We start from the raw sequence: 17,954 nt of genomic DNA, 5'->3' as shown, positions 1-17,954 counted from the left end.
GACAATAATTAACTAAAACGAACAATGTAAAACAATACTCGTCCAATTATTTAAAAGGAATGAATATTATGGAGCATTTCAGGATAACTTAATACTAGCGAGTAGAGTTGGGGAATATTGCTTACTTTTACATCATTTTCATTTGGTAACATGACATACGATTTTTTACGGAAAGTAATTTTTAAATTTTTGCACCTATATTTTTGCATTTTGCTTGTTTGCTACATTGATTTAACTAGAAATTATGATCACCACCAATAGCGCTGATATTTTAATTCTCGCACTTACATTCAGAACTGCGAAAATTCACTCTCCATGAAAAACTACGTGTGAAATAACGAGCAACAGTGCTGTTGATTGTGATCACAATTCCTAGATACCAACAAATATGAGCAATATATTAATTTAACAATACGAAAATTAAAAACAATTAATTTTCTGACCGACTGAGAAACCGAGATTTTGCTGGTTCTTCTCAGTAGTAAGAGATCCACTTGACGATTCAAAACCACTTACAAAAGCTTATTCGAATAAAAACTCTTCCTATTTTAAAGAAAGATTCAGATACTGGTTCACTTACTTTTTTTTTGTGTTAAGAAAAATAACAATTTCACCAAACGAAAATGATTTAAAAGTAGCAATAATGCTACTTTTGCATCAGTAATGCATCACTAGGTCCTTCATAGTCGTGCCAAAGCGACGGAAAGTGCTACGTCTAATTTTGTGATCCGCCTCCCGTTTGGAGTGGCTTTATTAAAATTCAGTCTCGCTGAAACTTGTTATTACTGGTCTGGGTAATTTTAAAGTCAACTGTTTTCTCGCTGTACGGTTTTAACATTTTAGGGCGATTTGTGTGTTAAGCCTCAATAGCTCAACGGTTATAGGAGCGGACTGATATCCGAAAGGTCGGCGGTTCAAACCCCACCCGTTGCACTACTGTCGTACCCACTCCTAGCACAAGCTTAACGCTTAGTTGGAGGGGAAAAGGGGAATGTTAGTCATGATTAAAATGACTAATTTTTCGTATATATTCGTTAAAAAAATCTAATGATTTAAGACGGTAATTATTAAAACAATGGTCTGGTTAATTTTAAAGTATTGTATTGGTATTTGGTACTCATCCAGGGTATTAATTGGGGTTTTACCTTTAAATAAATACATAATTCCGTCATTTATTTACGATGTTTATAAAAATAAAATAACAAAACCCAAAAAATAACAGAAATATTCATTAAAATACATAAAAGGAAAAGGTGCCTGACAAGGTGATGATGCAGAAGGACTTGGGGACCCAGCGCATTTTTATCCCAAAGACGTCTAGCATTATTTAATTAATAAATAGGGGTCACGACCTTCAACAATGAGGAATACGATGCAGTGAGAGAGAAAAAGTGACTATGCAACAAGTGTGAAAGGAGACACCTGGAACCTGGAAACCCCTACCATGTGATTAACAGAATACCTACACACCTATAAAAGACCTGTATCAGCAAATAGATAAATTGTTTTTTTTTTTTATTTTTATTTATTTAATCGAAATAATAATATAGGATCTATAATATTATCGCTCGGCAAACTGGTGGACCAGTTTGTTGGCGAGGTGGCGCTCTTATTTTATCGTACATATTAACTAACTAAATTATTTGAATTAAATTGAAGGCGGTCACGACCCTCAGCAATGAGGAATACGAAGCAAAGAAAGAGAGAGAAACAAAGTATAGCAAATACTAATATTATTTAAAACAGATTAATATCACCTCGCATTGCGAAAGCGACGCGCGGTACGGCCAAGTTTGTGATCCGAGTCGCGACTGACTGGAGTGACTTTATTTACAATTCAGACTAACTGAAACTTTTTATTGGTAGTTTCAATTATTTTAAAGTTAACCGTTTTGCTACTGGCGGTTCGGGGCATTATGAAAGGGATTTTGTGCTTTTATTTACATCATACTTGATGACTTTTTTAGTCACCATAGGTTAGTTAGTAGAAAAGCAAACCAGTTAATATATGTTGTATGTATGTTAATAATAATGGAGATAGATTATGCCCTTTTTTTTTAATCGTGGGGAAATCCTCATGGATACCACCGCGCCCGGGGAGGCACGGAGGTTATGTCGGACTTTTACCGACTAAAACCCCACGGCGGCGTTCACCACATCGCCTGATGGCCAGGTTACGGAGCCAAACACGTTCGCGCAATCTGACCAGCGGCGCCTACTAAGGACTCTCCTCGGGGGACCAATATAGTCCCTACCCACCGTCTGAGGCACACCAGGAACACAAAGGTCCGCCTCCCGACTCAAGGACTGGTTTCCTTTCGGGCGATAGACTCCCCGTGTCCATCGCCCGAGAGCCCTTCTCAAGGGGGTAGGCGGCGGTCGTGGGCGACCCAACCCTCCTACGACGGATGGCATGAGAGCTCAAATCATCTTTTCTCATGAATTAACACATAGGTCACATTTGCTCCAGAAAGTCAATGAGCTCCCACGGGATTCATCAGCTAGTATATCATAAAAACAAATGATTCCTTTGGAATGACATGCCATTTTCCACGTCTTTATCCTTCAATCACGCTGCATTTTAGTAAAGTTCGATTAGGTAAGGTAAATAATAATTCTTATAATCAAATTATTGCTTCATGGCAAAGAACGTTGTTATATAATTTATTTCGTTAACAAAACACGAATTCGTATTCTCCTACACAATGCGAGGCTAAACTGTTTTGACAGCTCAAGAGTCGAACCTATTCTGCTCGATTGCCAAGTTGTCAAGCATAGCGAAACGATTTCAGTCAAAGATATAACCTTAAACTTTAAACGATAGAGCGGATATTAGGAAGATTTTCCTTCCGAAATTTTAAATTAAAACTAGTCAAGTTCGAGTCGGAATCGCACACGTAGGGTTCCGTACTTTCAAGAAATTACAATTTTTATTTTTTCACAAAACACATCCTAATAAAGGTGCTGAATTTATGTTTCAAGGAGAAACAACAACTGACATAAAAAGAGATAAGTATGGAATTAGAATAGCCGTATTGTTGAAAGTCAAGGTACTTTCCAAAAAAAATTGCCATAGTTATACAAATTAATTTGATTTAGCGTTAACATATTCTTTAATAATAAATTAGCGAGCAAACGAGTATGATGTTAAGTGATTACCGCCGCCCATGAACATTTGCAACACAAGAGGTACCGTACAATAGGTACAATTTTACACTACAACAAAAAAATACCCAAATCATTAGATATTTTGTCGTGATTTTTTGGATGTCCTTTCTGTCACCGATATAAAGTTTAAATATCTCGGCTTCCATTGCCTCCCGGCTCCGCTCGGCTGGTATAAGAATCGCGTAAAGAAATTTTTCCATTTTCGCATGTAAAACAAAATTTTCTCGCATTTTCGTTTGAATTCACACCGAGTCCCTGGCGGTGACGGGATTCCGTTAGGGTGGCAACACTGTGATTTATTGGCAAGAATAATTACGATTATGAAATAAAAACATATCTCTTTCTCGAAAAATAAATTAAAATTGTGCAATTTTTTTTCCTAACCAAGACTTTACTTGTTACTCCTCTAACTTCGCTTGAAAGTTCTTCAGAAGAACAGAATTAAATAAATACGTTAATCCAATAAAGTTGTACAGCAGGAAACTCTGCAGTTGCTCTTTTTGAAAATAAGCACTCAAATCTGACCTGCAGAGGTTGTAAACTTTTCGTTCAGGTTTTAATCCATTGATGGATTAAAGCTTAGAATCAATAATTATTACTATTTAGTACACAAATATCTTTTCTTTATTATTTTTAAGTATTTCGAATTAGTATTTTTCAAACAACACTTTTTCTATGTTTATATAAATTAACTAGCTGATGCCCGCGACTTCGTTCGCGTGGATGTAGGTTTTTCAAAAATCCCGTGGGAACTCTTTGATTTTCCGGGATAAAAAGTAGCCTATGTGCTAATCCAGGGTATAATCTATCTGCATTCTAAATTTCAGCCCAATCCGTCTAGTAGTTTTTGCGTGAAGGAGTAACAAACATACACACACACATACATACAAACTTTCGCCTTTATAATATTATTAGTGTGATTAGTGTGATACTTATTACCTATTGATACATTTGATATTGTCCGTAATAACGGAAATATAATATGGTCACAATAGAATCGTCGGCGAATAGTTCCGCGGCTGTCAGGCTTCTTTGAGGGGGATTTATTATTTTTATTATTGTTTCACGAAATGCAGACTTCGGCCTGCCTTTCCGTAGCTTAAGTTATGACGGCGCGAAAATAAGGAATTATTGGAGAAGGGTTATTAAAGCTTTTAGGGGTAGTGAGGTGACGCGACCCCTTGTTACCCCTTGCCTGCTTGGTGTTGCGATAACTGACGGTTTTCTTTTCTTTCTCATGTTTGGGTAAGGAAATATTGTGTACTAGAGGATGCCCGTGACTTCGTCCGCGTGGATTTAGGTTCTTAAAAATCCCGTCGGAACTCTTTGTAAAAAGTAGCCTATGTCCGTCCCCGGGACGTAAGCTAACTCTATACTTACCAAACTTTAAAATCAGTTAAATTGTTGGGCCATGAAAACTAGCAGACAGACAGACAAACAGATAGACGGACAGACAGACACACTTAGGCATTTATAACCTTAGTATGGAATTATTATTAGAGAAAGCGGTTAGAATATTCCTGTTCAGGGGTGTAAAAAATAAGTCCTATAAATTTCAATAAAAAACAAGTAAGTACCCACCCATCTGCTTATCATCAACAACCGATAGACGTCCACTTAGTCTGTCTGTATTGTACGACGTCCACTGCTGGCCATAGGCCTCTTGTAAGAACATCCACACGCCAAGGTCTTGCGCCGCCTGAATCCAGCGGCTTGCACTGCGACTCGCCTGATAGCCCTAAGGAAGGATTTCCAGAAACTCCATACGATCGAAACTGGAGCGGCCCAGCTAGTCCAAAATTTAATTTAAGTAGTTACTAGCTTCTTCCCGCTCATCCACGTCCTATAATTATTATTTATAGCCTTACTTAGGAATAATTTAGGTATAATCACTAATTCAAACATGATTCAAACTTACAAACGTTACCTCTTTATTATATTAGTATATATGTTATTATATACTTAGGCAATTTAAGAGGTTAATATACAAATACAATTGCTATTTTTTTTTTTGTTTTTATAGTATTTAATTTTATCATAATCACATTTTTATTCTAATTACTACTGAAAGGTAGAAAAAATATCGGTATTATGCGGAAAAATCTAACTTAGGTACGTCAATCACAGACATAAGAAAAAGATAGACGTAGCAAACTAAAGTTAGTGATGACTTTGCAAATATAAATTTATTTATTTATTTATTGAACTTATTGAATTTCTACATACATACAACAGCAAAATCGAGTTTCCTACCCTCTGCACTAGGAAATACTCGTATTGCAGAAATACAATACTTACAACACTTTATACTTTATAAAGATAGCATATAGGTATAATATTCCGTAAACGTTTAAGTAGTAAGATCTCTTTTTGCGTTGTAATGTTCATTGAAAGCCGTGGAGAGAGATTGCTCAAATTATTGTATTGATACAATTGTAGAGTTTATCTTCTGAGGAAGCTCCAGTGTCGGAGTAAAAAGAACGTTGGGTGTGTTTTAGATGACTTTAGATGATTTTTGTGGTGGTGGTGTGTATTGCTTGCTTATCGTAGTAGTAGTATTTTATATGTTACACGTTGTACAATACAGACTTGTCTGTTTTAGCGGATTGTAGAGAATCAAGTTATAGATAGAATAATAGATAAGGTAACGTGGTAACTTACAACATGGTCCTCGTCATTCTATCTATTTGTTTCGTAAGTCTGTGGAATCGTTACGCATAATAAACCGTTGACCTAACTGTATCTAATAACATCTTAATATTATTTTTATGGAGGAATTCTGGTATTTGAGGAATTTTAAGAATTATGAGCTAATAAAATTTTTATATTACTTAGGCATGAACAATTCCACGAGGCGAAAGATAAGTTCAATGACTATTGTGTTGTAAAATACCTAATGCTAGGCGCTACATCGCATGGAAATTCTGTTTCATACCATCCCAATATTATAAATGTGAAAGCGTGTTTGAATAACGCCGCAACGGAGCAACGGATCGTTTAAAATGTAGCCTTTGTCGCCCGGACCATACCTAATAACGAATCGAATGACACCTCATTCATCAAAATCGGCTCAGCTGTGTAGGCGCTACGGTGGAACACACATAAATACAAACCCACATACATACATAGACTGCTAAAATCATAAACCTTCCTTTTGGCTTTGACGTGGTTGGGTTAAAAAGGAACCTACAAGTGTTTAAGATGAATTCAAATTCAAAATATTTTTATTCAATTAGACTTTTACAAGTTCTTTTGAATCGTCAAAAGCATCTACCCCTGGTTCGGAATGCCTTTCCTACCAAGAAGAACCAGCAAGAAACTCGGCGGTTGCTCTTTTCAAAGATTAGATATACAATATTATGCCATGTATGAAAGCAATTGAAGTCCTGCGCATTGCTGGAGCGAATTGCAGGTCAAATCCACGCTTTTTTATCATTTGCATAATCTTCGATAGTATAATATGATAGAATACCTAGAGACTCACCATTAAAAGGCTGATGATAATTATGGAACTGCAATTTTCGATGGCTCTAAATAAATATTGTTACACTACAACTGTGTGTATAGACCTTAAATCTGATTAAACCCTCATTTCCGTACGCCAAACAACAGACCGAACACAGCGTATGACAAACAGCCAATAATGAATCTCAGCCAACAAATTAATAGCTGTATAAGCCAATGCAACGATTGCCGTGACGTCCACCGCAATTATGAGATAGCATCGAACAATTGCTGTACAGAGACAGATCAACATGTAGCACAAATAGATTTTATATCTTAGCGTGTGCCACAAACTATAAGCACAAGCGAGAAATACATTAAACACTAAGCAACAAAACACGAAAACAACGATTTATAAAAAAAATTCAAAATAAAAATAAAACCGACTTCAAACTTCAAGCTATTACAGTGATCGCGAGCAATTTACTGTTATCCATTGAGGAATTCTGTTCTCCATCTCCGAAGATATTCATCCGATGTTCACCAAACTTATATGAGACCACCTGCAAAATATACAAAAAAAAAAATTCCAAATCGGTCGCGGCGTCTTATAGTAATCGGGTAACATATATTAAAAAAAAAAATCTGACAAATGGATGAATTGATAGAAAAAAGATTCCGACGAGTTGAGAACCTCCTCCTTTTTTCGAAGTCGGTTAAAATAGTTTGTATGCTGTGACCAAAACAAAAGAACATTTTAACACTGTAAAGCTAGATGTAGATTTTGAAAAAATAAATAAATAAAATAAATAAATTTTTTGGTTTTTTCTTTCACGGTTTATTGCAATGTTCTAACTCGGAAGAGAAAATACAATATACCATATACCGAAAAATATGATGTTCATAATATTATGTACGTAGCCCTTAACGAGCGAAAATCTGTTTTAGAATGTATACGTAAAGCCCTTTCATATGATACCCCACTTGGTATAGTTATCTTACTTTGAAAATTGAAACACATTTTAATTTTTTTTTTTAATGATGTAACCACAAATTCGCGGTTTCCAGACTTATTCCTGTACTTGTGCTATAAGACCTACCTACTTGCCAAATTTCATGATTCTACGTCAACGGGAAGTACCCTATAGGTTTCTTGACAGACACGACGGACGAACAGTCAGACAGACAGACAAAAAAGTGATCCTATAAGGGTTCCGTTTTCCCTTTTGAGGTACGGAACCCTAAAAATCGCTAGTCGCTACCAAATTGCGCTGATCTTAGGCCCGCAATAAATATTTATTGCCCGAGTCAGATGGAGGGATTAAGGGCGCCTCTGGATTCGCTCGATTTTATCTATCAAAGCCCTATTTTCGTGAGACTAATAGAATTTTTAAAAGCCTACCTATCTCGACATCGCTGGCTAATGGCTTTTCTATCTGACTCGATTTATGACGTTGGAATATTCCTACTACATCAATTTATTCGAATCTCGGTGCTAGCGTTGAAAGTGCTTGCACGCCCATCTTGCGGATTAGCGTCAATTCTTTTAGTGTGAAGAGCTGCTCTCATATTATACAGCCATGGAAAATGGAATTGAATTGAAATATGTTTTAGTGTAAGAGTGGAGTCATGTTTTATTAGTACCTTAGTTTTCAATACTCGGAAAATGATATTATCGTGTCTGTATCTAGTATCTAAGTTGAAATATGCATGTATTTTAAAGGTAAGGAAAAACATACCCCATTTCATTGTTATACAAGTGTAAATTAGAAAATAACACCCCCGACAAGTGAAGGTTACAGTAACTAGAAAAGAGCTGATAACTTTCAAACGGCCAATTTTCTTGGATTATTGCTAAGAACACTCTCGATCAAGCCACCTTTCAAGCAAAACAAAACTAAATTAAAATCGGTTCATTAGTTTAGGAGCTACACGGACACACAGATAGACACGTGAAACTTCTAACACCCCTCTTTTTGGGTCGGGGGTTAAAAATATTACGAATAGTTAGTATGCGACAGGTTGAGATGGCAATCGGGGTGGGGACGTCCCGCACACCCGCACAGCCCTCGCGCTAACCCGGTGCGGGATAGCGTGGATGACGTGCGGGTGTGCGGAGCGTCCCAGTGCCTCACACCATCTCGACCCGTCGCGTAAGTTATAGTTACAAAGAAATGTGCAGATTTTTTTTTGTTATATTAATTTTAAAACTAATTTATTCATGTTTCTGTATCTTAAATCCATACCCAATCTAATTTATATTCTTGATGATATGATGAACGCGAAAAAGTTTATTTGTCTGTACATCTGATACATAAATAAGTAAGGGTGCATTCACTTAACCATTTTCAACGGACACAGAGATAACTTGCACCCCAAAACTGAAAATTGAGGGGATTTTAGAAAACCTAAGTACAAGTGAACGAAGTTCCGGGCATCACTTGTAAGTATCTAATGAACATTGTTTTTAACCACTGCTTTTTAACCCCCGACCCAAAAAGAGGGGTGTTATAAGTTTGACGTGTGTATGTGTGTATCTGTGTATCTGTCTGTGGCATCGTAGCGCCTAAACGAGTGAACCGATTTTAATTTAGTTTTTTTTGTTTGAAAGGTGGCTTGATCGAGAGTGTTCTTAGCTAATCCAAGAAAATCGGTTCAGCCGTTTGAAAGTTATCAGCTCTTTTCTAGTTACTGCAACCTTCACTTGTCGGGGGTGTTATAAATTTTTAATTTATACCTTGTAATACACTAAGTATATCTAAAGATAATACACAGGTATTACGATGCCATATATTACATCTATTGGAAATCAGCTGGCATCAGCAAGCGTAAGCCGAAAATCAGTGATGTCTGCAATATTAATGCGTGACTGACTTTACATCTGTTAGATATATTTTCTGTATTGATTGGCAATTCATATAACACAAGGCGATGCTTTAATAGATTTTTGTAAGCAATTAAAAATAACTTTCCAAGTGTGGATTGGCAGACTTCACAAATATTTGAGAACGTTATGAAGATCTTGAGGAAGGTTTCGTCACGATATTTTCCTTTACCGTTAAAGGAAGTGATATCCTATGACCAGCGTGGATTATTAAACCCTTCTCATACTGAGAGGAGACCTGTGCTCAATAGTGGGCCAGCGATAAGTTAATCATGATTTTATGATCTTTGGCATAATTATAGTAAATAGTACTAAAAATACGCAGCTTTAGAATCTCCATCCAAGTTTACAATTAAGTCAGCCCAGGTGTGCGCTGGTATGACAACCATGCCCTAATTAGAATAAATAGTACTAATAATACGTATGTTTAGAACGTACTCGTAATCCCTATTCAAGTTTACAGTGATCTCAGCTCAGATGGTGTGCGCTAGTGTTAAAACAATGCCATATTTATAGTGAACAGTACTAAAAATACGCAGCTTTAGAACACGCTTGTAATCACTATACAAGTTTACAATGATCTCAGCCCAGATAGTGTGCGCTGGTGTGACAACCATGCCCTAATTAGAATAAATAGTACTAATAATACGTATGTTTAGAACGTACTCGTAATCCCTATCCAAGTTTACAATGATCTCAGCCCAGACAATGTGCGCTAGTGTGATAACCAAGCCATAATTATAGAAATAGTACTAAAAACACGCAGCTTTGGAACATCGTAATCCCTATCCAAGTTTACAATGATCTGAGCCCAGACGGTGTGCGCTAGTGTGACAACCATGCCATAATTATAGAAATAGTACTAAAAACACGCAGCTTTAGAACATCGTAATCCCTATCCAAGTTTACAATGATCTGAGACTAGACAGTGTGCGCTAGTGTGACAACCATGCCATAATTATAGAAATAGTACTAAAAACACGCAGCTTTAGAACATCGTAATCCCTATCCAAGTTTACAATGATCTGAGACTAGACAGTGTGCGCTAGTGTGACAACCATGCCATAATTATAGAAATAGTACTAAAAACACGCAGCTTTAGAACATCGTAATCCCTATCCAAGTTTACAATGATCTGAGACTAGACAGTGTGCGCTAGTGTGACAACCATGCCATAATTATAGAAATAGTACTAAAAACACGCAGCTTTAGAACATCGTAATCCCTATCCAAGTTTACAATGATCTGAGACTAGACAGTGTGCGCTAGTGTGACAACCATGCTATAATTATAGGAATAGTACTAAAAACACGCAGCTTTAGAACATCGTAAGCCCTATCCAAGTTTACAATGATCTCAGCCCAGACAGTATGCGCTAGTGTGACAACCATACCATAATTATAGTGAACAGTACTAAAAATACGCAGCTTTAGAACACGCTTGTAATCACTATCCAAGTTTACAATGATCTGAGCCCAGACAGTGTGCGCTAGTGTGACAACGATGCCATAAATATAGTAAATAGTAGAAAAATACGCAGCTTTAGAACACAGTTGTAATCCCTATCCAAGTTTACAATGATCTTAGCCCAGACGGTGTGCGCTAGTGTGACAACAAACAGTGTCGTCGTGCATTGTCGTCTATGGCCTACACCCTACACCCTTCTCATACTGAGAGGAGACCTGTGCTCAGTAGTGGGCCAGCGATAGGTTGGTGATATCATGGTATCAAACTCGTAATCCCTATCCAAGTTTACAATGATCTGAGGCCAGACGGTGTGCGCTAGTGTGATAACAAACAGTGTTATCGTGCGTTCGTCGTCGCCGAGTCTGCGAGCGCGCGTCGGCGGTTGATCGCGATACTACAGCTGCTATCTACTGCGTTATCTTCATACGAGTGTGTGCTCCAAGTTAAAGAAGCTAGCGATTTTTTGACAATTTTTTTTCACTACCCACACCAGAGTGAACGAGAATGAGGGAAATCTCTGTTTGATCCTGAATCGATGATGCCAAATATTAGGCTATATGGGCACAGTTCATGACTGTTAGGGAACTTTCGAGGCTTCGACGTCATTGGCAGGTAGCCTTAATGTAGAAGTATTTTTCTTTCATTTTTTAACCCCCGACCCAAAAAGACAATCTTCGAAGACCTTGTACCGTCTTCGGCAAGGGAAACTCCTGAAGATCCTTGATGGCTAATTTGTGAGGGCCTAGGCGGCGTGGACGACACGATACCGGCGGACCATCCGTCGTTCGGATGAGGTGACCGCCGAGAAGAACACGCAAGCATATGGGTTACATATTCTGGTGACCCACAACATATTATCACTTGTATTACTTGGGCTGTATTTACAATATGTGCCTTGGTTACAATTAAAACTGTGGTAGAAAAACGAGGGCCGGAGCTTGATGCTAGAACGAGGTGTTTCAGTCTTGATGATCTGAAGTGAATTGGTTGAATGCGCTGCCCGGGGTAGGTCCAGGCCAGCAAGATATTTTGAATCGTTCCGAATTCAAATTGTGCAAGTGACAGCTGCAAAGTGTGTTGCTTTCTTCGCAGCTGCCGGTCTTAAAAGAGGCTGCATGCCTCTACAGGATGTTATAAGTTTGTCGTGTGTATCTGTGAATCTGTCTGTGGCTCGTAGCTCCTAAGGTTTTCAGGATTCATGTATATGAGTTTCTTAGTTTTACCATAACTTCTAAATGTCGGAACAGATTTGTATGTATGGGGTATCGTTAGAATTCTTACATCATCCCAAGTTACCTCGGCTATAATATTTTTGATAAAATTCAATATGGCAGCGCACTCGTTAATTATCAGCTTGTATTTTTGACAACAGTTCATAACTCAGGCCTGCTATACGCAGGTATCGTCCAATGACCTTCCATATGAAGGACGTAGGGTAAGTTTATATTTGACCCGTGTTTATTGTATTTTACTATTCTTGTCTTTCACCTGCTCATAGATTATCTTACTTGTAGAGTCTTGAACGATAACACGTTGTTATTTTCATTGAATTTACAATTGTATATGCTTGAATAAATTATAAATAAATATAAATATTTTTTGTACTATTAAACTCTTACAAGTACTTTGAAGTCGTCAAATGCATGTACTACTGGTTCAGAATGCCTTTACCTGCCGAGAAGAACCAGCAAGAAACTCGGCGGTTGCTCTTTTCAAAGATTTGATATACAATAATATTATGCCACGTATAAAACTAATTGCAGTCCCGCGCATTGCTGGAACGAGCTGCAGGTCAAATCCACGCTCTTTTATCATTTACATAATTGATTGTTTAATATGCTTTTTTCAGGAGCATACTTTTAATAGATTTTTAAAACTTGTGTAAAGGCAAGTCAAAATAGATTGTGGAATTACAATAAGTACATTGTTGGTAGCTTGTTAAATATTATCTTTTTTACAGTGGTTTTCTTCATTTCTGAGGGTCATGGCCCCATTTCATTAATCGGATAGTGGTAGGAATCCTTTGGGGATACTAATACGATAGGTTCCCTGATCTTTCCGCATACAACTCGACAAAAAAACAAAATAAATGTTAATACCAGCACTCCATTTAAACGACACTTAAAAAGGTACAATAAAGCTCGGATTTCCGGTATTTTAACAGAATTAAAATTGCGAAATCACCAAAACGCGTGTGTGCCCCAAGATGAACGATTTCGAACGAGGCGTTAAATTTCCAATAAGGGTCTATTCAGATGGACCACACCGCAGAGGCAAAAATGTTGCTAGACACAGATCGTTTCTATAGCGAATAGGTCGTTACAGGCTTCAGCGACTGTTGATTATCGTGATGTGGTCGGCCATTTGTGGTCTCAATGATGCTGGTCAGATATTGACCTAAGTTTGTAACATCTACTAAATACTGCAAATTATCACACATGGTAAAAATATAAAACTAGTACCTAACGCGTTTTCATATATTTTTGTGCCCGGAGACAATTTTTTGCTGTGGTGGTTGTGATTCTGGCATGTCTACAACATTCTAGAAATTTTACAATGATCGCGAAATGGTTGACTCCTTGCATGTGAGTGCCACGAGTGGGTTGCATTTGTAACCGTGATGTCGTCGGTAGTGATTAACCTTCGTAACAGCTGAGGAACGCGACACTATTAATTATTCTGTGCTCCAAATTGAACTCGGTTATGAGAAAATGTTTCAATCATGAAAATGACGTTTAAAATAAATGTAATTGTTGTAAATGATTTTGCTTCAGAACTCTGACAAATTGTTATTGTAGATAATTTACGAATTGAAAACTCATTAACTCATTTTTTTGTCAATTTTTGAGTTTATACGTTTTGACATAACTGGTTTCAGTTGTTCTTCGTGTGAATTTTGTACTCGCTGGAATTTAGGGGCGGTTGTGGCCTGCCTGAAAGGACCCTAAGATTACGCGGAGCGGTGTCGTAAAGCAAAATTACCTACTCGAGGGCCATTGAGATACCCCCTGGCCCTAAGGGACGGCGTTTGAGCTCATTTCATTAGAATTTATTTTATGTTATTATACGGAATTAAAAATACCGGGCCGGTGTCGTAAAATTTCACATTACAGGTCTCCAAATGGACCCATATTGTTCGCGAATTGAGATATTATAGACGTGAGAGAAAATTGGGGGGAAATAGGTGTTTTAGAATGTGATCCTTTGTTAACTTTATGGGGAGGTTTTGTTCTGCGTCGATTGTTAAAGTTAAGTATTACTTTGGTAGAGATTTAAAATGATGAGGTAAAGTCATGGAATAAACTATGAATTCTACCTTCTTATCTAGTATAAATGACTTATAAAATTGATACTTATAACATTATAAAAAAAACGGAGTTATGTGTACCTACTATGAATTCTACCACCAGTCACCCTAAAAATCACCTGCTTCATTTTTAGGATTCCGTTCCAAAGGATGTCAACGGAATTATTACTCCTAACTCCGCTGTCCATCCGTCTGTCCGCCCGTCTGTCTATCGGCGGAATGTACCTCGTAAACCCTTTAAAAAAGAAATTCATGAACTTAGGAAATACATACATACATAGACTGCTAAAATCATAACCCTTCCTTTTGGCTTTGCCGCAGTCGAGTAAAAAAACCAAGATGACGAATTTCAAAACTACCTATGGCCACTATGCAAAAAGGTATAAATCTAATAAGATGGTATGGAACACGTTGCGTGTGAGTCAAATTCGCACTTGACTGGTGTTTTTATGACAGCAGGTACCTACTAAGTGCCATATTAATGACAAGATTACATTATTGTGATAAAAACAACACATTTCGTTAGGTAGGCAGTGCTGTTGACCACCGGCAGTTCGTTGAACTGAGTGTTGAACCCGTGAAACTGTCTGAATGTCATCGCTTAACGTCTAGACGGATGATTATGGAAACAGGCACAGTCATTACGGATAAGTGATATATTATTTGATAAGCTTGTGTATGAAGTTATCCAGAATACAAAGTGCCATCGTACACTGGGCTGACAGGTCAAGTCAAAAAACGATTGTATAGGTAGTTTTATATCATGGTTTGTCTCATGGTTTAGTTTAACGTCCAACCTTTGTCCGTCTGTCTTTTAAAAATAAATTAAGTACTTATACGACTGAGTAGTTATAACCTGAAATTTAATGAACCAAAATATTTTTTATTTTGGTTTACAAATGTTAATTTGTCAAATAATTAATTAATTAATATTTTAAAATCATAATTGATTTTTTTAGACAGGTTTTAAAAACAACCGTTTAAGAATTAATAATGACAGTCAACGCTGTCAACTTTTAAGCAACTAGTCAAATAAATGAATACCTATCTTTTTTTTCATGAGGAAAATCCGTCATGGATACCACCGTCCACGGGGAGCACACAGTGGTTATAAACCTCACGAAGTTCCATCCCATCGCTGACGACGGAGCACAAGGGACCGTCAACGCCTCGTTACTCCGCCAGCTGAAGTACGCCACTGCTGACCCACCACTGGGACCCTACATGGGAATATTTAAAGACCTGGAGAGTGACATAGGCTACTTTCATCCCGGAAAATCAATAAGTTCCCACGGGATTTATAAAAACCTAAATCCACGCAAACGAAGTCGTTCGTTCTGTATAAATTCTTGTTCAGGCTGTGCGTTGATAGATGATTCAGTCAATTATAGCTGGTTAGTTATAGTATGTACTAGCCGATGCCCGCGACTTCGCCCGCGTGGATTTAGGTTTTTCGAAATCCCGTGGGAACTCTTTGATTTTCCGGGATAAAAAGTAGCCTATGTGCTAATCCAGGATATTATCTACCTCCATTCCAAACAGCCAAATCCATCCAGTAGTTTTTGCGTGAAGGAGTAACAAACATACACACACACACACACACACATACAAACTTTCGCCTTTATAATATTAGTGTGATAGACGAAGCACATCATCACCAGAAATGAAACTTTTGCATCATATTCGAAGGCAGTTCCGCAAAAGCCCTTATCGGCCAAAGGGCCGTCGACACCGAGCACGTTAGCCTATCGTTTAGCAATCCATGATTACCAAACCGATATTATCGTGCGATTAATGATAGACCCTTTATCCAATGTCGAAAACCTATACCCCGCTGAAACGACTTTACTGGACCCCGCGCCAACGGACATTAAATTCTACACCCTGAAAATAAAGTCCAGATTTCTTTGCGTAGAAATATATTGTAACAAAACTACGCTACAATAGAATTTGAATTCTACTTTTATAGGTTTAGAGTACAGTTTTGTGTGTAGATAGGTAATAGGCTATGCATAGCCAGCTGTAATTCCCTGAGAGACAATAGGTAGTTGGCGTTTGTATCTCTAGAAATGAGACAATTTAAGGAATAACCAGAATATTAAATACATCACTATGGGACTTTATAAACACTTAGCGATTCGGTTATGGGATTTCTATGTTACTTATCTAAAGTATAATTTCCTTTTGGAAAGTGCCAATCGGAAATGGGATTATACTTAGGCATACCTACTTCGGATTCCGTTAATATTTTTTGATTCCATACTAAGTAGAGATTTCTTCGTCTACCTACCTATATCTTTGTGATTTGAAGTCAAAGCCATCCTAATCCTTTATATTAAACACGAAAAAATGCTTCTACCTATGTCCGTTGTACATTTTGAACCATCCAACTTCGCATTATTGCCTTTTTAATGAGATTTCATTAGAAAGGCAATGCGAAGATGGTTTTAGACCACTAAAACAATGCATTAGGCACATTCGATTTTTAGAGTACTATAATAATATAATAATAATAAGTTTCTTTATTAGGGTAAAAACCCAAAAAAAAATATACAAAAATGAAATAATATTATATAATAATATATTTTTTTTTACTATCACTCGCCCTATCCCTAGTTCATATAAATATAGATTTTCTCAATAACGGCAAAATATCAAGAATCGAACCTGGGACTTTATATTAGACTAGTGAGCCGCCCTAGCTTTGCACGGGTAGCTTAATATTACGATTTTCCTAAGGATCTCTGACTTGATAATAAAATATACCTAGCCATGTTACTCAGGCATAATGTAGTTTTCTATTGGTGAAAGAATTTTCAAAACCGGTTCAGTAGTTCCAGAGATTATCCTCTACAAACAAACTTACTAACTTTTTCTCTTTATAATACTAGTATAGATTAATCATTATTAATATTTTATTGTGGCAAAAAGGTCATATGATCACATTTCAGGTCATATCGTCACTATACCCACACAAAAATAACAAGAAAAGTTTTCCTTCGTGAAGGCTTCATAAAAAATTGAGAAAGTGAGAACTAACCACTGGCAATAAATAAGTAATGTTGTTTTAGTACTTTTTAGGGCATTTTTTTGTTTTACCTATAATTTTAACATTTTTATGAAACATAATAATTCGAGGAACGCCATTGAATAAAACTTCCATCGGGGACTTAAGCCCCTTAAAAGTTCGGCCGAAACTTCGCAATCAAATTTCAGTATAAGCTAATTGAAGTTTGCGAGTCTGAAAAAGCTTTGAACATTTAAGCCTAGTTAATAAGTTTCACTTGCAACTATGCTTTGGAGGCTTGTATGGAAAATATGGATGCTCTTTCGGGATTACAGTTTGGAACACAACGGTCAAACTCAGAAGACCTTAGTTCATCATCATCATCATCATTAATCGATAGATGTCCTCTCAGGCGCAGTGGTACGAGCTGTGGTCTTATTAGTTGGAGGTCCCGGGTTCGATTCCTGGCAGGAGTTTGAAATTTTACAATTTCTATATCTCTGGTCTGGTCCGGTGGGAGGCTTCGGCCGTGACTAGTTACCATCCTATCGGCAAAGCCATGCCGCCAAGCGATTTAGCGTTCTGGTACGATGCCGGAATTCCAAACTCCTGCCGGAAATCGAACCCCGGACCTCCCATTACTAAGACCACAGCGCTCACCACTGCGCCAGAGAGGG

Source organism: Maniola jurtina, chromosome 20 (assembly GCF_905333055.1).
Source record: "Maniola jurtina chromosome 20, ilManJurt1.1, whole genome shotgun sequence".
Lineage (NCBI taxonomy): Eukaryota > Metazoa > Arthropoda > Insecta > Lepidoptera > Nymphalidae > Maniola > Maniola jurtina.
Note: the sequence above shows the minus strand (reverse complement) of the source record.